This window comes from Equus asinus, chromosome 14 (genome assembly GCF_041296235.1).
Source record: "Equus asinus isolate D_3611 breed Donkey chromosome 14, EquAss-T2T_v2, whole genome shotgun sequence".
NCBI lineage: Eukaryota > Metazoa > Chordata > Mammalia > Perissodactyla > Equidae > Equus > Equus asinus.
In genome coordinates this window covers 1,660,646-1,688,182 of record NC_091803.1, presented here as the reverse complement: position 1 = coordinate 1,688,182, position 27,537 = coordinate 1,660,646, and the positions used below count along the sequence as shown (strand labels likewise).

General features: G+C 53.4%; 1 protein-coding gene across 6 annotated transcripts in view; it reads left to right on the top strand.

The window, feature by feature from the left end:
• The window catches only part of MAD1L1 (mitotic arrest deficient 1 like 1), a 415,485-nt gene that overhangs the window by 127,649 nt on the left and 260,299 nt on the right, over positions 1 to 27,537 (top strand). Inside the window, exon 1 of one of the 6 annotated variants that reach the window (XM_070484076.1) lies at positions 24,523 to 24,705. The exons of 4 other annotated variants lie outside the window; for them this stretch is intronic. The gene's annotated coding sequence lies outside the window, so the exon portion shown is untranslated. Of the gene's footprint in view, positions 1 to 24,522; positions 24,706 to 24,890; positions 25,151 to 27,537 lie in introns of those variants that run through there. One more of the 6 variants, XM_070484077.1, reaches the window with a different exon arrangement.

Genomic DNA, 27,537 nt, shown 5'->3' with positions numbered 1-27,537 from the left:
GCCGGTGTCGTGGTCTCAGAGAGACGGGAGGCTGTCCCAGGTGGCGGGAGCCGAGCGTGTTCCTTACCACCAGACGGCTTTCGGGAAACCGAGGGCGGAGTCCCTGCCTGGCCCCGGCATCCCGAGTGTGCAGAGAGGCAGGATTCTGTCTTTGGGTGGCCGGGCAGGGTCCCCAGCTTGGGCTCAGAATCGACTGCGTGTCATTCTCAGCATTGTTTCAGTATTTGGGAGGGGCCTGGCTCCTCTCTGCCCCAAGAAGAGTCCCCGGATTGGGATGTGACCACCATACAGCCACCAGGGCGTGGGGGCATAGGCTCTTGCTGTTTGCTTCTCGTGTGGGAAGGGGCAGCGGCAGGCCAGACCCACCTGCCCAGCTACACAGGCCCCAGAGTGGGGGCCGGGCTGATTTATGTGCCTGGCGCAAATTGGGCTCACCTGTGCTGGCATAATTAAAGTGGGATTTGGTAGCCCCGTCTTCTGCAGAAAAGGCATTTGGGATGTCAGAATGAGGCATGTAAGTACAAAACAGTTATGTTTGCAGGTTACCAATTTAACGAGGACTAAATTCATTTAAACCAAAGAGCTGGCTTAAGGGGAACTTCTTGCTGCTGACATTTCATCCTTTCCCACGTGAGCTCCCAGGAGAGTGGTATCTGCAGGGCCAGCTCTAGCTGCTGCCGTCGCCGGTGCTGTGTTTGACGTGTGGATCCAGAATCGAAAGCCTCTGTGGGCCGCAGCGCAGCCCTGGTCTGTCCTCAGTTGTCGTGATGGGCTCTGTCTTCTAGAGGCCCAGGCAGGCCGCCCTATGTGCCCCGGGGAGCCTTCTGTCCCCCTCTGCCTTTCCTGGCCGGCCATGGCTTCCTGCAGGGTGTCAGTAATCAAACCACAGCGACCGGAATAACAGATCTGCCTGTTGAGCAGTTGGCTGGAGAGCTGCGGTCATTACTTATCTGGAGACGCTTTTGCTCAAGGCAGCTGAAGAGCACACTTGTTATTTCCATCGTTGGTTTTCAGACGCTGGCTGCATATTTAATTCCCTGCTCGGTTCTTTGGGGGGGTCCCTTTCTCCCACTCCTGGGGGGGCGTTTCACAGCTTGTGATCAGGACTCAGACTTGTGGGTGGTCCCCCCAATCCCACACTCCCCACCGTATTCCCAGAGTCCAGGGTGCCATCCGTGACTGTCAGTCTGCCTGGGGACACTGAGGGCCTCCTCATCCGTGGTTCTGTCTGCCGTGCCACATGCCACACTGCGGGGTGCCTGGGTGGGGAGTATGCTCCTCCCCTGCTCCTACTGTCACCCCCTCCCCCCAAGTTGTCCCCTTTGGGACCTAGTCTAGTTTTCTGCTGCCTGTGGTTCACTGCTGCTGAGGTCCTGGAGCCACTGACCTCAGACGCTCCGGGTGCTGGGCGGTGCCTGGTGCCTCCCAGCCTCTGTTGCCTGTCTGCTGGGAGCCCCGCTCTGTGGAGGGGCCGGGGAGGGCAGTCTTTCGGTACAGCCTCATTTCTTCTTGCCCTCCCTCCTCGCGCTTCCTCATACGCTTATTCTTTCGAACAGGACTGTGTTCATCGAGCATTACTGCATGCCATATGCCTCTACCCAGGTGACAGAGTCGACGTGGCCCGTGTCCTCACTGAGTTTGTCATCTAGCCAGCGTGGGCAAGGACTGCATGGCTGGGGGGGACTAGCCCAGAACGTGATGCAGGCTGACTTGAGGGATGGCCCCTGAAGAAGTGGGGCACGTTGAATTTGAGACCTGAGGCACAAGTAGGAGTTGTCCGTTTGCGGGGGTCTCCAGGCAGGGGGAGCAGATGGCCGGAGAGACGGTGGCACAGCCAAGGGGCAGGCCTGTGTGGCCGGGGCCTGGAGCCTGAGTCCAGGGTGCTGGCGCCTTAAAGGAAGCGGTCTGTCTCCTTTTAGTTGTGGCGCTGGTGGCCCGAGAGGGGGCAGTGCCCCATCCGCAGAGCCTATTCCAGGTGTTGACCTGACGCGCCCTGGGAGCAGAGGAGAAGGCTGTCTTTGAGTGGCAGACCTGGGGGTTGTGTCTGGGTTGGACGTGTTTGGTGCTGGTGGTGGGTGCAGCAGCAGGCTTGGTGTCTGTGGGGAACCTGCCGTGTGCTCACCCATGCCAGGACCTGGGGTCCTCTCACGCGCCCTCATCGTGGCCTTCTCTGGCAGGTAGACTCTTGTTCTCACGTTACAGAAGAAGAGGGGTTGGAGACTCAGAGAGGCGGCATGACTCACCCTCCTGCACCCGCAGGTTCAGGCTCCGGGCGAGCGAGGCCTTGCTGGCTCCCAGCCCTCTGAGCTCCGCACAGCGCAGCCTGCTCCTGCTGCCTCTTCCGTCTGATGAATATGCATCGAGCATGTGTTGGCCCTGTGCTGGCTGGGGGCTGCGATGGGCCTGCTCGTCAGGCGCAGAGCGGATCACCTAGCTGGCAGGCGCGGGAGCAGCCGTTCCCTTTGGTGAGGCAATGGGAAGCAGCGTGTTTGTTCCTTCCAGGCCTTCAGTGACTGGCCTGGGTGTTCCTTGGTGTCTGAACAGCCTCCAGGATGGAGACGCTTCAGGAGCAGAGTGTCTGCCCTGTGCCTGGACACAGGGGGTGTGGGATCTCCCCTTGGTGGCAGGCTTCCACAGTGAGAAGGACAGTATTCAAGTTGGTCTATTTAAAATTCCCATAATTGGAAGGAGAATATTTCTAGTCCCTAATGACAAAAGGATTATAAATCTTTTCCGATTAAAGAGGAGTGAATTCAGAGGGTAGGAAGAAAGGACTTGAAAACAAATTGGCAGCACAACCCCCCTTCCTTTTGCTGATGGGGAAAGTGGTTAATTAGGTGATTTTTCTCTTCCTCTGACACGTGCAAATGAGACTCCGTTAATAACTGAGCTGTTACATAAATGATAAAATTTTAACACCAATGTCAACTTGTCAGGCGGGTCTGGAGAAAGAGGTGAGCCTGAGGGAGAGACGCTGGGGCTCCTGCACCTCAGCCCAGCCAGGGGCGGGCCCTCCTCAGATCCCTGGGGCTTTGCTGTGTGCGGGGCCATTCATTTCCACCCTCCAAACCCCTCCAGGACCAGAATTATTATTTAAGATGATAAGAAAAACAGAACGAGTTGCCAAGATGAAGTTAAGCTATGCAGGCAGGGCTGGAGGCTTGGGCACACTTCCCTCTGTTTCTCAGCCTGCTTCCTGGGTGCTGGTCAGGACCCGTCTGAGGACTGCCTGGTGCGCAGCCAGAGTCCAGGACCGAGGACAGCTCCCTGTGCATTGGTGGGGTGGGGGGGAACCGTTGGGGCTCTGAGCGTGGAGGGGGAGGTTTGAGCATGTCAGATGTGGGCGGGGAGGGCGAGTGGGAGCAGCCAAGCCATGCTCTCTGCTCAGTAGGTCAGAGCAAGACCCCCGTCGCATTGTAAAGGCCAGGTGACATTTATCACCACCCTCCAGGAAACAGGTTTTTCATTCTAAGTGCCTAGCTGTGACATTCTTTCAAATCTCTTATTCCTGCCAAAAAGCTGGAATCCAAAAAGCTGCTTCTTTGTCTCCTGGGGTTTCGGGAGTAAACCGGAACTCAGACATCAGTCAGGTGGGCTTTGTCAGCTCTGCCCTTGTCCCCCCGCAGCCTTGATCAGCAGTCCCCTGGGTTCCCTGCTCTGGCCTGGGGCAGCAGCATGCATCCGTCTCTAAGACCTTGACTCCTCACCCCAGTCTGTCAGCGAGTAATATTGACCACCTGTGTCCCCGAGCTGCCCTAGGCGGTGTGTGGCTGGAAGTGAAGTGTGAATTAACTCCACCCTGCAGGGAGCCTGCCACCAGCTCCAGCTGGTATGAGGGTTCAGTCCTCGTTTACTCCACGTGACACCAGGGGCATCGGTGCCCTTGGTTCCCACGGCCAGGGGTGGCCCAGTGGGGGGATTCAGGAAGCGATGGTTGGGCAGGTTTCCATACTGCGGGTATGAGGCCTCTAAACTGTATCTAGCGGATGTTTGAAGAGACGTGGGTCTTCTGGTCCAGGTTTCTGGGGCTCTGATGTCTCCCATCCTGACATGTGCTCTTCTGTCTGTGGTGCCTGCCTGGCCTCCGGGTGGCGGACTGTTAGTACAGTAAAGATGGGTGGCTGTCTCTTTTGCAAATCTAAAATGAGATTTTATTTTTTAAATAAAAAGAAAAAAATGCTTGAACATTTGCAGCTGGAAGATAGCAGAGATTAGAAGTGTTACTTATCTCTGTAGCACAAAAGAAGGCAAAGGAGAAGAATAAGTTGCTGGCAAATGCTGACAACAGAGGACGCATGAACTGCCGCGGGAAGTTGCCTGTGTTCAGGAGCTGAGTGAGACCTTGGCCGGCTCAGTGGTCAGGTGCTGTGGCGTGAAGTGTGGAGGGCGGGCGTCTCAGTCTAGTGAGAAAGTGACCGCGGCTGCTGTCCTTGAACTTGCTGAATTCCACGTCTCCTGTTTCAATAGTGCCGTGGCCTGTGCTCAGTAGAGTGCCCAGGTGGGCATGCGACGGCCGTACATAGGAACGTGACGGCTCCCTAGGGCCTGAGAGGTGAAGCCCCGCTCCTTTGCAGGCCCCCAGGGCCCTGCAGCACGTGCTCTCAGTCTCGCCCCATCACTGTCCCATCCACTCTGGTGGGCAGGCAACAGTGTCTCGTTGGGTTTCGGTTGCAGTCGTCTGATGACAGGCAGGCGAGCCCCTTTCCTCTGTTACTGCCCTTTGGACGTCTTGTTGTGTGATGGTCGTGGTCAGAGCTTCTGCCCGTGTTTCTGTTGAGTGGTTTGGTTTGTGCTTACTGATCTGTAGGCGTTCTTTACATAATCTGCCTGTGTCTATATGGCACATATCTTCTCTCACTGTGTGGCTTAATTTTTAATGCTTCCATTGGTGTCTTCTGGTGAATAGAAGATCTTAATTTTGAGTCCAATTTACCAGTTTTTTCCTACGTGATTACTTCTTTTTCTGTCCTCTTTAAATTTTTGTTACTTAGATCAGAAAAATGTTCTCTAAGGTTTTTTCTCAAAAACTTTATTGTCTTGCCTTTCACGTTTGTATCCACCATCCATCTGAAATTTGTGGAATGGTGTGAAATGCAGGGTTGAAGAATGATGCTTTTCCAGATGGATGACCGGATGACCTGGCCATTTTTTGAAAAGCCCGCTTTTCCCTCTTGGACTGTTGAAACCAATCAGCTATACACATGTAGTCTGTACCTCTTCTCTGCTTCCTGAGTTTATTAGTCAATCCTTCCACCCCCATTTCCTTCTGATGAGTGCAGACAGAGAAGAAAAGAGGCCAGAACACTGAGCCCTGGAGGAGTGCACCTTTCCGAGGCTGGGAAAGGAGGAGGGACACGCCAAAGAGGCTGGGAGGGAGTGTTTGCCGGGGAAAGAAGCCAGCATCGCGGGCGTTCTGGAGCCGTGTGCTGAGGGTGTTTCACGGAGCAGGGAGTGACCAACTGTGCGAAGCTGCGGCTTGACCCGGTCAGAGGAGGCTTTCGAGTTTCGCTGCGTGGAGTTTGTGGTGGCCTTGACCATAGTGGGTTCTGTGGGGTGGCGTAGGGGAAACCTGATTGGAATGGGTTTGAGAGAGGACGAATGAAGGGATAGTGAGGTGGGTGGGTTGGTTTGTTTCTGTAAAGGAATGGGAGACGGGCTGGCATCTGGAGGGGAGGTGTGCAGACAGGACGGGTTTTGTTTGTGGACGGGAGACGCTCTGGTGTGTTTGCATGTTGGTGGGAAGGGGCCAGCAGAGGGGAGAGGAGCTGGGGGGATGTGCATCACTGACGAGAGGAGTTGGAGGTGGGGTCTGCCTGAGCCTGGAATGTGGACAGTCAGCCATGGCAGCAGGAAGGGATGCACAGAGGAAAGTAGTCGGGCAGGTGGCTTGGTTGGCACTTATGTTTCTGTTTTCTCAAGGAAGTACAAAGCGAGGCTTACCAGCTAAGCCTGAGATTGGTGAAGACAGAATGACATGAAATAGTTGTCCCAGGTGGGAGGACCAGGGAGTGTAGTGCATTGCCCCTAGAGGATGGCCGTCCTGACTCTCCAATGGGCCCAGCCAGTGGGCGGTGTGCTCGTCCTCAGTGGCACTCGGCTGTGCTGGAGCGGGGCTGCTGGAGCGGGGCTGGACTTGGCCAGCCTTGGGCTTTGTCAGCTGGCTACAGTGACGTCGAGAGTGGCAGCAGGAGTGAGGATGTGTGCAAAGGAGTAGTTACTGTGATCGATACTGGAATTTTCCACTGGATAAGGAGGGAAGCGAGGATGGAGGTGAGAGACGGCGAGGAGAAAGTGGAGTCAGCGGTCTGTGGTTGCAGGACTGAAGTGGGCCTCAGGGGTGGGAAGGGATGGTCACTAGGTGGGATCAAAGCATAGTTATGGTTGCTGGAAGGACCCCACCGGGTGGGAGCGCTGAAGTCAGAGGGGTCGGGTGCCCCACGGGGAGCAGGGCAGGAGCTGAGAAGGCAGATATTAGGGGTCATCTTCATGACCTTGAGGTCAGCAAGATTATGAGGCAGGTTTGCTTTGGGGATTGGCAATGAACCACAAGCTAAAATTGTAGGGAAGTAGGCCGAATCTTGTTGGTTCTCAAAGGTGCTGCTTGTGTGTCTTGTTTCTTGTCTCCCCTCTCGCCTGAGTGCAAGGGGCACAGCAGAAGTGCTGTGAGCAGTGCCTCACGCGCTGCTACGCATGTCGTCTGTGTGGTCGGCCATCATCTGTTGAGGGCAGGGTCCAGTTGCACGGTGAGGGCTGCTGATTCAGTGTCGGGATGGGGTCCTGGGGCCCTGAAGATGGCCACCCTCGCTGACCATGGGCCGTGCCCTCCTGGGTCCCCTGTGGTGGCTGCCCATCATTTCTGGTGCTGCGCTCACACACCTCAGAACAGTGACCAGTGAGTGACCGTGAATTTGTTCCTGCATCGGCGCATCTGCAGCCTCCTGGCAGCTGGGCCGTGCCCAGTGCTGCCTGACTGGTTCCAGACTTTCTTTGAGTCCCGCACAGTTAGGGATCATCTTTTCCAAGGTGGCGCTTCCCATTTGTGGTGGTTCCTGTGGTTCCATCTGTACTGTTTGTCTCTCCAAGTTGTTTTCGTGTCTTCAGGAGCAGTTTCTGGATATTCCGGCTGGCGACCTGACGTTTTTCATTTTCGTCCTGTGCCTTCTGGCTGACTGAGTGTCCCCCCAGCCCCCCTGTGCTGTGGTCAGCATTCTTGAGTTTCTCTTGGCAGCCTCACTCTCTTTCCCTTTGATTTGTCAGGAAGGAGCATTTCCTTACCGTCCTGTGCGTTGCGGGGCGAGCGCCAGTGGTCACAAGGTGGGAGCAGGCAGAGGAGCTGACTCGGGGGTGGTTTTCTTCCTCCGGGTTTGCGGTGTCTGCCTTCTCCGTGTGCGGGAAGTTTTGTTTCCACACCTGGAAGGAAGGAGGAAAGATGCAAGAGGGATGTGAGCATTTTATTTGAATAACTTTTTAAAAATTCTGATTACAAAAGGAATACATTTTCATTTAGAACATTTGACAATGTAGGAGAAAAGAAACAGAACAGACGAGAACAAAGGTTTCCCGTAATCCTTTTGCCCAGTGAAAGGCACTATAAATGTGCTGGCTTAGCTTCTTCCTGATATTTATGTGTTATATAAAATATGTGTTTTCCTGATGCAGATTTTAGGAAAATGGAATACTAGTACACTGTTTGGTTTGGGTCTTCTTATTTGTTTCATCTTTGGTGAACGTTTTCCATATTAAATATCCTTTTAAAACATGACTTTTTGGCTGTAAAACTACTTACTTTATGAATACTTCATTTAGCCAAACTCTTATTGTTAGATATTTAATTGTTTTGTTTTCTTTCATTAGTCTAAATAATACTCCAGTTAATACCCGTGTCCCCAGATCTGTTTGCGTCACAAGATTATTCCCTTAGGAGAAATTCTTGGAAGTGGAATTGCTGTTCAAAAAGTATGCATGTTTTTAAAGAAGCCAACCAGTTTTGAATGTTTGCCTTGGGCCAAGTGCGTTTCTGTGCACATTGTCTTGTTTACTGCTTAAAAAGACCCTCAGATCTTCTAGAAGAAAAGGTAGGAGAGAATCTGCATGATCTTGGGTTTGACCCTAAGTTTTTAGAGAGAACACCAAAAGCACAATCCATAAAAAAAAAGAATTGATAAATTTGCCATCATTAAAATAGAACACTTTGCTCTGTGAAAGTTCCTATTAAGAGAATGAAAAGACAGGACACTGAGAGGGAGAAAATGTTTGCAAATCACGTATTTGATAAAGAGCTTGTATCCAGAATGTGTGAAGAACTCAACAGTAAGAAACGACCTGATTTTGAAATGAGTGAAAGGTCTGAACAGACATGGCACTAAAGAAGATGTACAGAGGGCAAATGAGCATAAGAAAGGATGCTCCACATCGTTTGTCGTCAGGGAAATGCAGATTAAGACAACAACGAGATACCACACCTATTAGGAGGGCAGAAGTGGAAAACAACTCACAACACCAAATGCTGGCGAGGATGTGGAGCAACAAGAACTAATCAGTCAGTCTAAGGCTTAAAGAGGTGAGGGGATTTGTGTGTTAGGGTCAGTGAGACAGGCTTCCCGGGACAGGTGTGGGGCCAGACGCCGGGAGCTGCCCCGCTGCCCCTGCACTCACTGTGTGATTCTGGGCGGAGGAGCTCGCTGTCATCTGTGCACTTTGGGTGCCTCGATGGGAGTCAGCAGGGCCTCCCTACAAAGGGGAACAGGAGGTAGAAGTGAGTTGCCACGATCGTGTTCCATGGGGCCACGCCTACCCGCTGCAGCCTGCTCCTCGTTAGCCGTTATGGCACAGCCCACAGCTGCTAGTGGGAGCCAGGTTCGGACTGAAGATCAGCTCGTTTGTCCCATGCTGTTTTGGATACCAAGGGGTGCTTCAACCTTTCTGATCAAACCGTTCTCTAACAGGCACACTCTCTGAAACGTATGCTTAGTCCTGACTTCATTTCAGCCCCCTGCCTGGGCCTGAGGGGACGGTGTTCCTCTCTCAGCCAAGAGGCCCTGTCGTCCTCACTGCCCCAGCCCGTCTGTTTGAGGGGTGCATGCCAGAGATGTGGGCTCTGCTGGACCTCACTGTCAACAGAGCCTTGCAGGGTGCTGTGTGTGGCTGGGTTTTTAACAGTTGGTGTTCTGTTTGGGCCCCCACATCCAGGTCAGGTTCAGTATGCTGACAGTAACTCTTCTCTTGTGGACAGTGCTCTGGGTTTCGACCAATCGTGGTGCGTCCACCACCGCAGCCTGATACGGAACAGTTCTGTCACCTACAGATGCCCTGCGCCACCCTCTGTGGGCAGCCCCCACCCCGTCCTCACCCGCCCCTGGGGTTTTTAAAGGGAAGAACTTCAGTGGGCTCTGAAGTCAGGTTTCCAAACGGGTGGCCCCCGTCTCTTCCCTGCTCTTCTCAAACTCAGAGCCACCTTGTTGTGTTTAAAGCTCCGTCCTTTAGCTCGGCCTGTGACCCTCTGGATTCCCAGCTGCACCCTCCCCTCTCTTTTGGGTACCCCGTTCCTCTGCCACCTTCACTTTGAGTCTGAGAAGAGCAGAGCTCTCTAAGGGGAGTCCAGTCCATCCCCCGTTTGCAGCATTTCCCGGGCCCCACAGAGGAGGTGTAGGCAGTGCCAGCAGCTGTGTAGATTCCTCTCTGGCTGTCCCCGTCTCTGTCTTTGTCCTGCTCCTTGTCACTGACTGAGCCATTTGTCTGGAGTCTCTAATTAGAGGGACGCTGGCAGGTTTCGTCTTTAATTACCATGTTATTGGGACCTTGTTAGTTCTGTGGCTGAGGCCCGAGTGAGGCGATGTCAGTAATGCCTTTGACCCTTTGCCGCGGCTGAGTCTTCTCTGTCGTCTTGCCTTTGGGTTTGATGCATTGTGGGGCCTGACCCCCTCCCTCTTAGATATCCTGGCCTGACACGGCCTGTGGGGCTGGGCTGATCTTTGTGGGTTCATTTGCCAAACTCTTGGCAATAGGATCTGAAGGAAGCAGGCAGTGGGCGTTGCTGTGCTCCTGGGTCGTGCCGGGTCCTCCTGCAGACGTCTTAGCGGAGCTCGGAGGGGGAGCCGGTCCCCGTGGCAGGAGGTGCCCACGGCCAGGCTTGGGCAGAGCAGTTGGACGTTCTGATTTTCTCAGGTGAGAACCTGTTAGGTGAGAATGGTATGACAGTATTTTTTTAAACTAGAATCTTATTGAGGTGTCATTTACTAATAGTAAAATGCAAAACCTTAATGTACAGCTCGTGGACACTTTACCTAAGTACTATCCGTGTTGCCAGAAGTGAAGTCCCCCTGTGTGCCTCCCCGTCAGTCCCCACCCCACCGGAGGCAGCCACTGTTCAGACCTCTTTTACCGTAGATGAGTCTTGCCGATTCTGGAACTTAATCATCTCATAAGAAAGAGAACAGACCACTGATCCCACAGCGACGTAGGTGAACCTTAAACGTGTCAAACCAAGCGTGCCAGAAAGAAGAGACTCCGGCGGCTGCCGCGGCCTCTACTCTCCTCTGCCGTTGTCGAGTGCCGTCTGCTGGTCCAGCCACAGTGTGGGTCTGGTCCAGTTCTTGGCCTCACAAGTACGGCTGGTAGAGGGCTCCTGTGCAAGTCCGTTGGAGGACACGTGCATTTGCGTCCTTGTGCTCATCCTGGGAGCGGAGTGGCTGTGCCGTGAGCTTGCTGGGAAGCCGCTGGGAAGCCGCTGGTTGCCCTGCTGCCAGCCCCGCATGACGAGGCCCGCGCTTGTCTGTCCCCGGCGCTGCTGTTGTCGTCGGCCCTTCGGCCCTGGTGGGGGCCAGGCCCTGCTCCCGCTTCCCATGGGCTGCCCGTAACTGAGTGCGTCGAGTGCCTCCTCGTGTGCTCTGGGCTGCTCAGGCTCTTGTGAAAGGCTCTCAGGATAGCTGTTAGTTACAGTTTTCTGTCTATTTGTTCATAATCTTTATCCCTTTTTCTGTCTTTTTAAAAAATAATTTTTAGAGGAGCTAAAATTAATAGCTTAAGGAAATGGGCCCTTTGTCTGAAAACGTGGTTTCCCAGTTTGACATTTTTCCTCTATTTGGTTATAAAGTTTTCTGCCACACATTAATTTCTAATTTTTATCTAGTTGAATACGTCAGCCTTTTCTTTTAGTGCTTCTGTGTTGTTTGTTTTTGTATAAGTGTGGAAAGGACTTTCTCTTTCCTGAGTCACTAAAATGTTCTCCCGTGTTTTCCTCTGTCTTGATTTTATGTTTTCTGTCTAACACCTTTGCCCCACTGAGACTGTCTTTTGATAGGAGCTATGAATTAGGTTTCGTTTCATGTTTTTGCCAGAGAGCTTCCTGGTTGTCCTAACGTGGTTTTGTGAATAGCCAGTCTTTTCTCTAAGCCAATTTCCTATATGAATTTGAGTCTCCATTAGGAGTGTCAGATTCCATGTCATTGTTTTGACAGTAATAACACCACCTTGCTTTAGTTGTTGGAGCTGTGTGCTGTGGTTTAAATACCCAGCCAGCAACTTTCTCATTACATTTTTAATGTATTTCCTGACATCTTGTTTGTTTATTTTTCCATGTGAACTTCAAGTTCAGTTTCTCTACTTCCACAGAACTGGGGTTTTAGTTGGCAGCACCTTAACCACATGGGGAGCGTTGGCGTCTTTATGACGCTGATTCCCAGATGCTCTCCCGGAATGTGCCTGTTTGTTGGTTTTTCTTTTGTAATCCTTAGTATTTAAAATAATCTTCATATAGATTTTACACCATTCTTTTTACTCATTTTTATCTTTTTTTGTTGTTTTTGTTGGGATCTTTTCTTCCACTATATCTGCTAACATTTCATTTGGTGCACCACAATAATAGTCACATCTAATCTATGAAACAGAGGAATAAGTCCTTGTTCAAAATCACAGTTGAGAGCATGGGCTCTGAATCAGGCAGATGTGGTTTCTAATCTTGGTTCTGATTTTACGGAGCCCACTTTCTTAGCCTTTCTAAGCCTCCTTTCCTTTACTGGCTGTGACAGAGGTGCTGGGCCAAGCTCAGCAGTGCTTCGTAAGCGTGCTGGATAAGGAGTACGTCATCCTGGCTTCTCGGCGCCCTCCCAGGAGCACTCACCCATACCCTGGGAGGTCTGATGATGGCCATTGCTTCCAGTGTATCTTTTAAGTGTGGTCCCTCCTTTCCAAACTCCTCTGTCTTTCCAGGGCTGAGGGCCCCCCTCACTCACTTGTCAGCAGACCTGAATGTTCTGGGCCCGGGGGTTCCTCTGCAGCTGTTTTGGCCTCAGCCTCTTCCTCGGCCCAGGCTGGCAGGGGCATGGCAGGCACATCATGCTCTCTTGCTGCAGCAAGCTGCATCCTGTGCATCTCCCAGCCCTCAGGTGCTCTGGCCTCTTTGTCTGCCATTCGTTTCATTTGTTTGTTCATTTAAAACTTTTTTGCTGACCCCTCCTGGGAATTAGATACTCTGCTGGGACTTTGTGTGGCCATTGCCCTCCTGCAGCACACCACCTGAGGGGACAGGGAGTGAGTGGCATGTTATAGGGCATGCTGTGATGGAAGGAAGCTGAGGTGCTGTGGAAACATCTGGGCTGGGGAGGGGCTGGGCAGTTGGCAGAGTCATTCTCCAGAGGCATCTCGAAGAGGAAACCTGAAGGGACAGTGGAAGAGACCAGTAGGGAAGAGAAAGGGCATCTAGACAAGCGGATGACTTGAGTGGAGGCTGGGGGAAAGGAGAGACCCTGGACGAGGGGCTGCAGGCGGTCAGTGCCCTTCTGAGGGAGGTGTGCCCCAAGCGGAACCTTGGCTCCCTCTTAGGGAGTGGTCACTTGGTGACTGCCCCCAGCTTACTTTCCTCTTCTCCTCAGTGACTCAGCTTAGAGGTCTGGGCTTCCCGCTCACTGTGCCTCACTGTGGGCCAGAGGAGGCCTGCAGAGAGAGGAGCAGTGTGGTCCAGCTCTCCTTGGCCCGGCCCGGAGTCACTGCCCTGCCTGGAAGCCCGAGTGCCGTGGGGATCTTCTTCTCTAAGATGCCTCCTAAGCACTTCACATGATTATCATTTAAATGGGGCCTTTTCTACACTGTGATGAAGTTTGGGCTCAGCTCCTTGCTTGTGTAGCTTTGGGATGCTAATCTCATCGACAGATGGCCACTTTGAAATCCATTTCCTATGAAGAATTTGTGTAAAGAGAAGCACTTTTCTTTGTCACCAGCCTGTTTTCTCCTATTGCTTGGTGCTGTATGCCTTTGGGATTGCTGAGCGGGATGGCTTCTCCTGAAAGGCAGTGGTGATGTGTGCACAGGAGGGGGGAGGAGAGTGACTCACTGAGACAAGCCCACAGCTTTCAACATGGTGACTCTTCTTCAGTGTCTGTGGGACGCCCACAGGGTACTGCGGAAGGTGCCCAGCAGTGTCGTCCCAGAAGCATCAGAAGCCTGCCCTTCGTTGTGTCTGTGGGGCCTCACCTCTGCTCCTGTGGGCTGCGTCCCTGAGGGCACGTGCACATAAACTCCTGCTCCTGTCTGTGTTTCTGGGACTTCTGCTTCCTGCCTGCCAAGAAGTTGGATCCCCTTTCTGCGTCAGACTTTTCTGGTAAATCAGAGTAACCTTGGTGTCAGCGTGGTGAGTATTTTTCACTGATGAGCCAGCACGTGGATCAGCAAGGGCTGAGCACCGGTGCCTGTTGAGTTTGTCTCGAGTGTTGCCTTCTGCCACGCCCACAGATGTGGACTCTGATTCACTGACTGTGCACGTGGGGCTATGGTGACACGATGCACCTCCTCTCCTTGAATTTGTGTAAGAAGCTCATGGGGTAGGGATGTTGAACCCCATCTGTAGACGAGGAGATTTACACGGAGGCATCTACTCCACAGCAGAATACACCTTCTTCTCCAGTGCATGTGGAACAGTGTTCAGGAACTCAATCAAAAGGAAATTTGGAAATTTACGAATAGGTAGATATTAACGTACTCCTTAATAACAAGTGACTCAAAGAAGAAATCACAGAGGAAATTAGAAAATACTTTGTGGTGAACGAGAATGGAAACATAACACGTAAGGCTTATGGGATACAGCCAAAGCAGTGCTCAGAGGTAAGTTGATAGCTGTACATACCTACATTGAAAAAGAAGAAAGATCTCAAATCAAAACTTAACTTTCCATCTCGTAACAAGCTAGGAAAAGCTGCAGAAGGAAGGACATACTAAAGATTACAGATGAACAAAATAGAGACTAGAGAAATGATAGAGAAAAACAACAAACAAAAAGCTAGTTTTTTGAAAAGATGTATACAGTTGACAAACTTTTAGCTAGACTAACTGAGCCAACATGAGAGAAGTCTCATATCAATAAAATCAGGAATGAAAGTAGGACATTATTATTGACCTTACGGAAATATAAAGGATTATAAGAGAATACTATGAACTATTGTGTACCAACAAATGAGATAATCTACATGAAATGGACAAATTCCTAGAAATACACAAATTACCAAAACTGACTCAAAAGAAATGGAAAATCTGAATAGACCTATAATAATAAATCAACAACCAAAGTATTTCTAATGAAGAAAAGCCCAGGACTAGATGGCTTCACTGGTGAATTCTACCTTACGTCTAAAGAAGGAATTAACATCAGCTAATTAGGAATTAACACCCACCTCATTTTAGGGTGCTAAGACAACTTCAAAAGAATAAATTTGGATCCCTGTCTTAAACCATGTGCAAAAAGTGACTCAAATGGATTGAAGGCCTAAATGCAAGAACCAAAACGATAAAACTCTTAGAAGAAATGTTGGTGTTATATATCTTTGTGAACTTGTTTTGGGTAATGCTTTCTTAAATATGATGCCAAAAGCATAAGCAACAAAAGAAAAGATAAATAAAATGGGTTTCATCAAAGTTAAAAGCTTAAGTGTATCAAAGGACATTTATCAAGAAAGTAAAAAGTCAATCCATAGAATGGGAGAAATATTTGCAAAGCGTGTATCTGATAAGGATTTGGTATCCAGAATATATAAAGAATTCTTGCAACTCTACATCAAAAAGACAAACAACACAATTTAAAAATGGACAAAGGACTTGAATAGACATTTCTCTAAAGAAGACATAGAAATGACGAACAAGGACATGAGAAGATGCTCAGCATCACTAATCAGTAGAGAGACGGGGATCAAAATCACAGTGAGACACCAGTTTCCACCCACTAGGACGCCTGCTATCAAAACAATGGGAAACGAGTGTAGGTGAGGATGCAGAGAAATTCTGCCCTTGTGCTTTGCTGGCAGGATGTAACATGGTGCAGGTGCTGTGGAAGACAGTATGACTTGAACAGACACTTGTACACCCGTCTTCAGAAACAGCAGCATTATTCACAATAGTCAAAAGCTGGAAGCAGCCCAAGTGTCCGTTGGTGGATGGATGGATAAATAAAATGTGATTTATCCATACAATGGGATATTGTTCATCCTTGCAAAGGAATAGCATTCTGACTCATGCTACATCATAGATGAACCTTGAGTGTATCATGCTAAGTGAAATAAGCTAGTCACAAGTGGACAAATATTATGTGAGGTCCCTAGAGTCATCAAATTCAGAGACAGAAAGTAGAATGGGGGGCGCCAGGGGCTGGGGGAGGGGGATGGGAGTTGGAGCTAATAGGGACAGAGTTTCAGTTTGGGAAGATGGAAAGTTCTGGAGATGGACGGTGGGGATGGTTACACAAAAGTGTGAATGTACCAATGCCCCTGAATTGTACCCCTAGAAATGCTTAAAATTTTATGTTATGTATATCTTACCACAAAAGCAAGGAACAAAGGACTTAAGTAGACATTTCTACAAATGGCCAGCAAGCACACAAAAAGCATTAAAGCTACGGTGGGATAGCCCTTCACCCCCGCTAGGGTGGTGATGATTATATGTCATACGTAACAATAAAGTTACATAGATAATTATATGTTATTACAGAATACTTTTTATAGTAATTTAAAAAGCAGAAAATAATGAGCATTGCTGAGGATGTGGAGGAGTGGGAACCCTCGTAGGTTGCTGGTGGGGACGTAAACTGGTGCAGCCACTGTGGGATGTAGTCTGGCAGCTCCTCAAAGCGTTAAACGTGGAGTGACCATGTGACCCAGCAGTTCCACGCCTAGGCATATATCCAAGAGAACTGAAAACACGTTCACACAGAACTCTGCATTTGAGTGTTCATAGCAGTGTCGTCACAACAGGTAAAGGCGGAAAGAACTCAGACGTGCATCAGCGGATGGATAGACAGATGGGTTGTGGGCCATCCATCCGGTGGGCTGTTGCTCACCCGTAAAGGCACTGCGGCGCTGATGCGGGGGCAGTAAGGGTGAACCTCGTGGAGGACGCCAGTGTGTGTGCTTCCCGTAACACGACATGGCCCAGCAGGCGAAGCAGTAGAACCCGGAAGTATATGAGTGGTCGCCAGGAGCCGGGGGCGGGGCACGGTGGGCAGGGACTGCTCCTGGGTGCGGGGTTTCTTTTTGGGGTGGTGAAGATCTTCTTAAATTAGTGTCCATCTTCAGACAGCGTTGTGACTTGACTGAAAACCACTCAGTTGTTTACTTTAGAATGGTTAAAATAGTGGATGCTATGTAAATTTTATCTCAGTGAAAACAGAGTCAGTTATTCAAAAGATTTTGTAATGTTAATTGATGCCTGAGAAGCAAATGAGGCTCGTGGAGATGTCCCCTGAAGTAAGCTCGTGTCCCTGTGTGTAAGTCGGGTGGGTGGGGAGGCCTCGGCGTGTGGCGGGTCTTCTGGCCCCTGGCCGTTTGGGGCGAGGTGAAGGTGAGCGGAGGGTGCTCCTGGCGCGAGGTCCGTGCTGGAGTGGAATGAAGACGAACAGAGTCTGAGCTCAGTGCTGGGAGCTCCTCGGGGAGGGGACACGCCATCCGCTCAGGCTTCTGGGAGCTCGGTCCCTCATGTGTAAACAGAGGCCTTGCAGCGGGTACTCTCGATTTGCTGTTTCTCCCTTGAAATGCCCAGTTGTGTAATTTGCTGTAAAGGGGTCATTTCACAGAAGACAGTCTTTCAGTCACAAGCGCTTAGTCTCTGACGTGTGGGGTCATGTTCAGGATGAGCTCAGAGCCACACGGGAGACAGACATGGGCCTTCTCCCGGCTGGTCGTCCGTGTCTCTGCTTTGGTAGCAGGTCTCTGTATTTCTCTGGTTGCTGGAGTCTTGTGTCTGTGGGCAAAGCAAGGCTGGACCTTTGAGCACTTTATGGAATTTAAATCCTTTTGCCCGTCCTCTTGGCCTCTGCTGGTAAGACACTTTCTTCAGCCCCAACACCGGCCTGTGGATACGGGTCAATGTTTTTCATCCAGCGGCTCTGTAACAGCTGGGCAGAGAATGCCCGAGACTCACTGTGGCCTGTGCTGAGCCCTATGGGGGAGAACGTCCAGGGTGGACATCGCCCGGGGAGGAACCAGGGGGGTTAGAAGGCCTCGAGGAATGCTGGGAAGGGTGGGCTGCACACCTGCCCCTGTGGGCCCTGGTGTAGGGCTGGCTGTGTGGCTGGGGAGCGAGGTTGGGGACAGCCGTGAGAGGCAAGAACGAGGCCCTGTGGCGCTTGCACTGCTTGTGTGTTCCAGGACGTGTGTCTTTTCTGCTGTGAGCTCCTTGGGGCATTCACCGTTGTATCTCCTGTGCCTGGCTTGGTGGCTGACACACAGTAGGTGCTCAGTTTGCATCAATTTATTGGCCAGTAAACAGTGAGTCCGTGGCTCCCTGTGTGAGCTAGTGACGACTGGTGTAGGGTCAGGACTGAGATAGACTGAGCTGGCACTCTCTCTGCATCACTGACTTCCTCTCCAGAGCCCGGGCGTCCCCATCTCCACCGGGGCTGATGATGAGACTTGGCTTGGCCAGGTGGGTGACATTAAATAGACCGTACATGCTACCAGGTGACGCTCATGGCACTTGCTGGGTGCTGTTGCTCAGGAGGTGGTGGCGCTGTTGAAGCGCTCTTGTGTCCGACATGGCACACGGCTCCCGAGGGTCCCAGGGTGCAGGTCCCCTCCGTGACAGTCACGCCCTCACCTAGGCCCGCTGTTTGTTCCAGCTCCTTCCTCTTTCTGCTCCGAGTCCCACGATGGCTCCCGCACTTCCAGTGCTGCCTGTAGCCTGGTGGCGGGAAGCCGAGGTGCAGCTGCAGGGGGTGTGAGCTAAACTCCAGTGTCTGTTTCTCAGAAGGGGATTGCCCTGGGGTTGAATTTCCCCCGAGTGGCACGGGTGAATGGCGGAGGTCTGCTGTCGGCGCCCGGCTCGTCTCGAGTCTGCTGCAGCCGATGGGCCAGCTTGGGGTGAGCGCCGCAGCCGCCGAGCGTGCCCTCTCGCCCGGCCTGTGGGAGACTGCGGTGCTGGGCACAGATACGGGGCGCGATGATCTCACCGCCCATGCCTCCTTGGAAATGTCTCCCGCTTCCTGCCGCGGTCCCCCTCATGTCCGGCTTGCATGGGGACCCGAGGCCGCTCCCAGGACCTGACGGTCACCGACCCCTCCACGCCTGGTGGTGGGGCCATGTGACACTCCTGGCACTGATGTGGTTGTCCCCACGGTTGGTCAGGCTCCTCTCCTCCCAGAATTTCAGAAAACTAAGTAAGTATTCATTATTACACCAGACCTTTATTTTTCTACCCTCTCTATTGAGACACTTGTAAACTTTGCCGCTGAATTGCATTGACCAGAGTCTGTTGAACATAGTTGAATGTCCACAGCCGCTCCATTGTGCCCCTCTGGCCCCTGCCCGGCACTGGGCCTCAGAGCACCCATGGGGTGGACGGATGAGATGGCCTTCTGTTAACTTCCAACGAGAAATGGAATCTGCCTGGGTGTCGGTGTCCTGCAGGGTTCTTTCCCCAGAGTGGGGGCTGTGCTGAAGCTCAGGCCTCACCCGGAGGGCAGTCCCCATGGAGTCACTACGCTGGTGATGAGGTGACTCCTCCCTGTCCCCCAAGATGAACTCCGGTTCTTGATCCTTGCCCCTTGCACCCCTGGCGGTCCCTGTGCGGTTCTTGCCTGGCTGGCCTGACTCGCGGGTGGGTGTGGGTGGGCTCGTCTTTCCAGGCCCCTTGGTCTCGGTGCACGTTGTTGTGGTTAGGTTTCACCCCAGACGGGAGTCTCTGGTGTCTTTTTACTGCCTTTTCTGGAACCCTGTGTGGTGCTTGCCCTGTGCCATGAAGTTGCATCTCAGGCGCTAGGTGGGCTCTGCCCAGCATTGCCGCCTCATTTGTGCTGTCCTCCTTTCAGACTGATACTCACTCTTGGCGTGTGACTAGGGCCTCTGAGTGACACCTCTTCCAGGGAGCCTTCCCCACCGTGTCCGAGCTCATGTGCCCTTCCAGAGACTCACTGCCTTTCCTGTCTGAGCTCCTTTGTTGGCTCCTGGGCCGCAGCCTTGCCTTCTCACTAAACAAACAGCAGAGCTCCTCGGGCAGAGACCTCCTGTTTTCACTTTATTGTCACCTAGGATACTCGGCAGCAAGTCCATAAGAAGGTACCCCATAGACACTTGAAAGCTGATCAGCAGAAATTACTTGGAAGATTGGAAAGGAGTGCCTGCAATGCGTCAGGGAATCCCTTAGTTTCTTTACAAAAAGCTGTTCCCGATCTGAAGAGTCTGGAGACACCTCTGTTGGTCTCCTCGGTTCACCGTCCTGCGCTGGTGAGCGGGGGAGACCAGATTGGAACCCACGTCTGACCCAGATCCTGCCACCTGCAGTGCTCCTGCCTCCTCAACCCCAGCCCCAGGGAGCTCCGTCCAGGTGGTCGTCTTGTTATACTTGGAGTCCCCTGACGCTGCCCCCGCGCGGCCTCCTCCACCCACACCCGCCTTGGAACTGCAGAGGTGCGGTGGGCGGCGCGGCGGCCTCCCCCTGTGAGCGCCAGCCGGCCCTCCGAGCATGGGGGCGTTTACCCAGCACCCCCTCCCGAAGTGTAAGCAGAGCAGCCCTCCAGCAGTCCCGACGAGCACTAACCCTGCCTTTTAAAGGTCATTTCTGTCTCAGTCAGTTCTTAAAGTTCAAGAGGAAATAAACTACTTAGAGCTGGCATTTCTCAAGTCAAGTGTCAACTCTCCAAGCCCCCGAGCCTGGGGTGAGGAAGAAGTGAGATTAATAAGTGAGTTACTGTGTTGACATAGTGATGGGTGAGCAGATGCTCCCCTTACTCTCACCTCTCAGTGAAAAGGATAAAAGAGAAACTAGTAATTTTTAAAATCTCATTTTCTCCTTTCATTTATTTGAGCATGGGAAATGCTTTAGAGATGTTTATTAGAGGAGTGACAGCATTTAGGGGGCTTGTCAGCCATGGTTCCCTGGGTGTCACATGCAGAGAGGCATTGCTCCTCCCGCAGGGGAGCCCCCGTGTAGCGCCCATGATCTGCATGCCTGGTGGGGGCTCCTCTCCAGTGGGGAGACAGCAGTAGTCCAGGAGACAGTGGATGTCAGCATGCCCATGAAGGTACCACACCTAACTGACTATTGAGTTCTTGTGCTTTGGGTCGAGGACAGCAAAATCGATGGGAAAATAAACAGGCAGAATGGGCTGTATTAATCAGGTACTGCCAAGGCAGCTGGCGGGACTGTAATGGGGTGCGGTGTCGATCGAGTGCAGGTAGGCCGCCTCTGCTTGCCGATGCGCTGCGATCGATCGCGGGCATGTTGGGAACCTCAGCCTCAGAGTCACTAATTGGGCTATTGGACGCCTCCGCAGGGAGATGCAGGGAGATCATGCCATCTCCTCTTTTACCCGCTCGGCTGTCCCGCTCTCACAGCCCCCACTTCCCACACGTCCGCTGGGGCTCTTCCCTCCTTGGCCGGGTCCTTCTGTTGGCCTCCTGCCCTGGCTTGGACGGCTTCGGAGACGTCGGGCCAGAGCCCAGCTCCCCGCGCGTGGGGCCTGAGCCTCCTCCTGGGCCTAATTCTCTTTTCCCTCCCAGCGTCTTGCATCTGCCACATCCCTGATTGTCTGTACCTCTGTTTTTTGTCTGTCTCCTGCACTAGATGGTGAACTCCTTGAGGGCAGGAGCCGTGATATTAAAAAAATTTTTGTATTGTCTTATTTGTGTCTATTTCTGAAGCAAAGCCCAAGGCTGGACACGCAGGCGTGCTCCCTATATTGAATGCAGGGATAGTGCGTCCCACAGCCTCCTCGCTCAGCTCTTGGGCGTGCACAGTCTCTCCACTCCAGGTGGATGGGGGAGACGCAGGGATAATTTGGGGTAATTTATTTTTCTCATCCCACAGCATCCAATTTTTGGCGGTCATTCCATACCTCTTTAAATGGCCTTGTTTGAATTTGAGGTTTGGTTTTGTGCCACTAGGAGGAGGTGGACCATAATGTTCTAGCAAGCAAGTGGTGACATATCAGCAGTTACCAGGCACCCTCCATGGAGCACGTGTGCATCAGCCTCACCCTGCCTTGGCGTGGGGGGACTCACCTCCAGGAGTTATATTATAAGGGCTGCTCCACTATGTGTCCCAGCAGCATGGCCTTCTCTGGTCTCTTGGGGAGATGGAACGATGGAAGGTCCTGACCTGGGGTCTCTTCTTGGGCTCCCACCTGGAGCCAGGCCCAGCAGAAGTCACAGATGTGCCCTGGGTGAGTGTGAATGTTGGCCACTGGGGGCCCTTCTGTGTGTACCCTGCCTGCCTCCCTTCCTCCTCTCCACACTCAGGGTGCATCTTGTTGCCGCTGAGAGCCGTGGATCAAGGCCCTTTACACCTGCATCCGTACCCCCAGGGAAGGTGCTGTTGTTCTGAGTTATGCTTCTGCAGCTGGAGCTCAGACAGGCGTGTGCGCCAGGCCACAGAGCATGTCATGGCAGGGGCAGCATCGTGTCCAGATGTGCCAGACTCAAATGTCCATGCTTGCACCACAGTGTCCTCTTGCATGTCTCTCATGTGGACTGTCCACGCTTCATAGATGTGTCAAGGTTTCTAGAGAGACAGAGCTGTGAGAACTGGGCCTGAGGCTGACATTTCCTCACTGTGTGCTCTGCCTCTTTTTCATGAATGTTTCTTATCAAGACCAAGATCGTCCAGGTGTCTGTGAAGGCAGATGCTTCTCTAGGCCCCAAACTCCCTATGCTCTTATCTTTTTACCCTCCCTGCCTTAGAGCAGAGACCACATTTGGTTTAGTGCCTAGTACCTGAGGTTGGATGCTTGGTACCTGAAGCTTAGTGCTTAGTACTTGAGGCTTGGTACTTAGTACCTATGATGTGGTGCTTAGTACTGAAGGCTCAGTGCTTAGTGACCAAGTTTCAGTGCTTAGTACTTGAGGCTTAGTGCTTGAAACGTGAGACTAAGTGCTTAGTACCTGAGGCTCAATGCTTAGTACCTGAAGCTCAGTGTTTATTAACTGAGGCTCAGTACTCAGTGATGCTGCTTGGACAAGGATATTGGACGTCTTTGCAGAGCTGTTTTAAGCATGTGTTTACTCAGGTCACTGTCTGGGGCTGGTTTGAGTGTTTGAAGCTTGTTTATTTTTTGCATCTCTGTATCACCCTGGGTGTAGTGGTGGCCTTAATTATCTGTCTACCATCACTTTCCCGTGAGACTGCTGGCTCTTGGAGGCTGGAGCTCTAGCGTATGGGCAGTTGCTCAGTAGGACTTGGGGGGCTGACTTACCCTCTGACCTTTGCTGTGTCCTCATTTTCTGGGTCTCAGTGGCCTGGGGCCGGGGAGCTTACTCTGCTGTGTGCCTGGCCCCGGCACTGGGGTGCTCCGGGCTTGCCTGTGTGGGCTCTCCACCCCTGCGATTTGGAGGCAGCCCCACCCATGCGATTACAGGTTGGTAACTGATCAGCTAAATTGGATTATTCATTACGGTTGGGATTGAATTGAAATTGCAAAGGGTAATTTTCCTTCTCACATTTCAAGGTCAGATGAGTGTATTTACTGTGTGGCCTCTGTTTATTTGGGAATGCAAATTGAATTTGGTGATTCGAATTGATGAGATGTTAGGAATGGAGAGCGCATCAGAGGTGGCTCAGCAGAAATGACTGGGAGGCCAGACTGCAGCTTTGTGGCCTGCTCCCTTGGCCGTTCCTTTGATTGGTAATTATTTCAGCCTTTGTGTTTCTTATTCTCTGGTTTTGTTTCCGCTGTTTGGATTTTTTTTTCTCAGAGAAATGTGCAGTGACGCTTGGAGGCATTTAAGATTGGAATTAGATGGTGTAAATAAAGACAGCTGCGTGCCATACTGGGCCCAGGCGGTGTGGGGCAAGGCCCACTGCTCCCTCTCCAAGGAGCAGGACCCGGAGAGGCAGACTGCCCACAGCCTGCCCTCCTGTCTCTGGTCCCCTGCCATCTCCCCACATGCCAAACCTACCACTTGGCAAGACCAATGGAGCCTGTGGTCCCCTTACTGTACCCGAGACCTGATCTCAATGGTGTTGGTTGAGGCTGGCCACGCGGTGAGAGGGCACCCCCATGTGTAGACGGGGCTCTGGGTCTGCATAGGAGCCTGGCTTGCCACCTCCCAGCTCTGTGACTCCAGCAAGGCTCGTTCCCTCATTGGGGAAATAGGGACATGACGGTAGCAATACCCACTCCTCTCAGATTCTTGTGGGCATTCAGCAAGATCCGGTTGTAAGAGCGTCCTTTGAGTTCTGAGACTTACGGCACTCCTGGCTCCTGACCTCTTCTGCTTGTTTCTTTAGTCCCACGGGAAGTTTCAGAGAGGTAAATCGTGATGTCAGTCCCCACCAACTCTTTCTCAAGGCCGCCTCCTCAGGCACTCAGGAAAGCCCAGCCTCGCTTCTCCAGCCCATTTGAGTACGGAGGGTGGGTTCCCGCCCGGCCCCCCCCCCCCACCCCGCCTCGCCCCTGTGCAAGCAGGGGCAGGGGAGGGGAGTTCACACTTTGAATTCCCTCTGCCAGCTCCCGGCTTTGCACGTGCACGTGTCTTGTTGGGCAGGCAGAGATCAGTGGCTCCCTCATCAACGAGGAGTTGGCAGTCAGATGCGGCTGTGTTTCCTTGCTTCCCTCCTCTTGGAAGTCGCTGTTAGTTCCCCTGTCATGAGCGCCCCGGGATTGCAGTGGACTGCGTCCTGGCGGTGCTGGCCTCCAGGCCGCACCGCTCACTGGCTTGGTAGGGACATGGCAATAGGAGCCTGGGTGTGGCCCCTCCTCTGGGACCCTTGCGTTCTGGGGGAGCATTTCTGAAACCAGTGCTTGTGGAGCTGCTGTGTGACTCCCGGCCAGGTGCCCTGTCCATGTGGCCGGGCCCATGTTCCCTGTGGCTGCAGCATGTGTACGCAGGGCTTGGGACGCCGTCCTGGCACACATCTCTGCGGGGGGTACTCAGGAAGTCATTCTCTTTCAGAATTCGCTTAGCGCTCTTCATCGGCAGATGCTTCAGAGCAGGGCAGGCCAGACCCCCCCCCCCCTCAGCCTGGCCTCCAGGGCATCTCTGCGCAGCTTGATGCCCTTGCCTGCCCCCTCAGACAGTCTGAACCCCGTCTGTGTCCCTTGCTTTCCACTCCCAGGAACCTCCCTGCCACGTGCCTGTCCCCTCCCTGTGGGATCGTGAATTCCGCATCACCTGGTTGGCCCTGCTGTCATTCCTCTCTTGGCCTGTCTCCTCTCTTCTTTGATGAGTCCAGGAGCCCCGGCTTTCCATGGACTTGGACTTCGGTCTCAGACTTACTGTGAACTGCGGGTGTGCAGTGGTGAGTACACACACCGTCTCTGCCCTGGTGGACACGGAGGGGAGAGAGGCGCTGACAGCTAAACGCTCGTCAGTGAGGCAGACGGTGATGTGAAGGACAAGACCGGGCCCCGCGCGAGATTGGGAGGGTCTGGAGCACGGTGGCAGGAGGGAAGGTGGCCTGAGGTGGGCGTCACCTGAGGCTCCAGCGTGCTCGTGAGTAGACGGATGGCAGGGCTTTCCAGGCTGTGTGCACAGCACGAGCGATGACCTGGGGGCAGAGCTGGGCCCTGCAGGGGTGGCGTGACTGGCTGGAAGACATCCCTGCCGGAGGTGGAAGTGGCGGAGGCGGGGAGGGGGGTGAAGATGAGTTCAGCTGGGTCTGGCCTGCACATGGCTGTTTGCGTGTGACTGTCGCCGGCGGCTGGTGGAAAAGGAGCCGTGGCATGTTGGGGCTGCCTTTTAAGGTGGGTTTGCATGTTTGGTCGGGGGGGTATGGGATGGGCAGACTGCAGTGGGGGCCAGTGGGGAGGGGCGGCTGGGACCAGCCTGGCGGTACGCATGAGCAGCTGGGCTCAGGACCTGTGGAGGGGGAGTTGTCAGGTCTGCTGAGGCCTGGCAAGGTGGAGGGGGCAGGGGGGCTGGAAGGTAGCACCAGGGTTCCAGCCTGTGCAGCTGGTAAGTGGTGACACCCTTCGCAAGGGTAGGAAGATTCGAGCAAGAGCAGACCCTCGGGGTCGAGGCAGAGTCCGGCCTTCCCTCACGGGGCGGCAGCCTGCCTGGGAGCCTTGTGGCCCGGGCCCGGCTCCTTCCCTTGCCTCTCCGCCTGTTCTGTGCGCTGACCTCGGCTGGTTTTCGTTGTCTCAAGATCCCCCTTCTGGTGTTGGTCCCTCCTCATCTGCCTCTGCAGCGCCTCCCTCAGAAGGTCTTCCCTCCAGAAAGGCTCTTGTGTGAACTGTGGCCCTGTCCTTCCTTGGCCTGTGGCCCACGCCCCCAGGGCTTCTTTCGTCTTTCCTGCAGAGATGCTCTTGTAGACCGCCCAGGCTGAGGACGCAGCTGAGGGTGTGAGGATCTTGCTGTGAGCTCTCCTTGCTGTTGTGCAGCACAGCTTCCTGCGGTGGCCTTTAGGATGGGACGAGGCAGACCGACCTGGGCCTGTGGCCCTGTGCAGTGAGGGCCTTGGGACAGCATCTTGTGGCTGCCCTGGCCCCTCCTGGAGGGCGGGCGTGGGGCCTCTGCTCCTGCAGCTGGTAGCACGCTCCTCCCGCCCGGCGGGGCCTTTCTTGGAGAGTCCTCCTCACTCCGGGTGCTGCTTAAGCATATTTGGAAACGGACACCCTGGTGGAGGACCGGGAGTGCGCCTGTGGTTGAGTCCCACAGGATGGGTGCGAGGAGGCCGCGTGGCACGGCTCCTCCCTGCCGGCCTGGTGTGGGTGAGTGCTCTCCCGGTTAGCACGCTGTCTGCTGCTGCTTGGTGTTTTGTTGCACTTGGAGTCGTGCGGTTCATCTGCTGTTCACCCTCCAGGCCGCAGCTTCCAGAATAACCCTAAGACCGCGAGGAAATCTCTGTGGCACAGGAGCCGGCCTCAGTGCCGCAGCCGCTCTGCAGGCTGCCTCCTGAATAGTAGGTCACCTGTCACTGAAGCCCCTCTGGGTGGAAGCCGACCACTCACCAAGCAGCCCTGTCCACCCCTGGGTGGCTCTGCGAGAGATTTCTCATCACTAGAGTCTAACGGCCCTCTCCCTGTCACTCTCAGACCACCTGAAGGCAGTGTGGGAGCCAGCTGCCGTGCCGTCCCCTGGGCCCGCCCAGGCTCTCCTCAGACGGGGAGGCCTCCAGCACTCTTTGCTTGCCCCTTGCTCTGCTCTTGGGCCCCTCCAGGTTGTCCCTTTCACGGCTCTGCACACACGGTGCCCTGTGCCTCAAAGGCTCCCTCTGGCTGGGTCTCATCTCCTGCTGCTTCTCCCCACCTCACCTGCTGCCCCGGGGCATCTTGGCTGCCCTTTCCTGTCGCGCTGGTGGTGACCTTGCTGTCAGCAGAAACTCTGACATCCTTTTGGTACGTGCTGCAGCTCAGTCGTGTCCCCGAGTCCTGATGGCACGCAGGGTGGGGGTCCTGGGCCTGGGAGCAGCACCTGACCTACGTGCCAATCATACTCACCGTGTCGGACCAGCCAGCTCTTACCCACTGTCCCCTCCTGGGACCTTAGCTCTGCCCTGTCCTTTTCACAGCCCTTCCCTGCCATTCGCTCAACAAGCAGACTTCTAGAATTTTCAGCTTCTGAAGATTCGCTGATGAGCTGCAATGGAGCCAAGACTTCCTCTTCCTCCCCCCGCCCCGTACAGTCTTGGGGAGGGCTGAGGAGATGACGTCTGAGCACCAGATGGGTGCAGAGCAGGTCCTCCGGGCTGAGTCCAGGCCTGGGTGTGTCCTTTCCTTCCTGACATAGCACAGCTGGCCGTTTATGCCCCAGACAGAGAGCTGAGTCACCTGTTTGATGGTGGCTTGTCTTGGCCTGACTGGTGGCCCCATGGGGTGCCCGGGGCATAGTGCTGGAGAAACTGGAGGCGGGCATTCCCATGTCCTGGTTGGGGCAGAGCGGCCTCAAGTGGATTTGCTTGTTGGTAAAATGGAGAGCTTAAAGATTGCATGTGTTCCTCTAGCCCTAAGAGTCAGGTGCATTAGGGGTTTTGCAGAAGTGTGAGTAAAATTTTCTTAATGTTTCCTAGCTTCCTTCAAGAGTGTGATTACTCGGAATCCGTGTGCAAGTGCCATCGTATTTACTGCTTGACCTGTTGGAGACCTCTAGCGGGCTCACGTGTGCAGTCCGGGCAGTGCCCCTGGGCACTTGT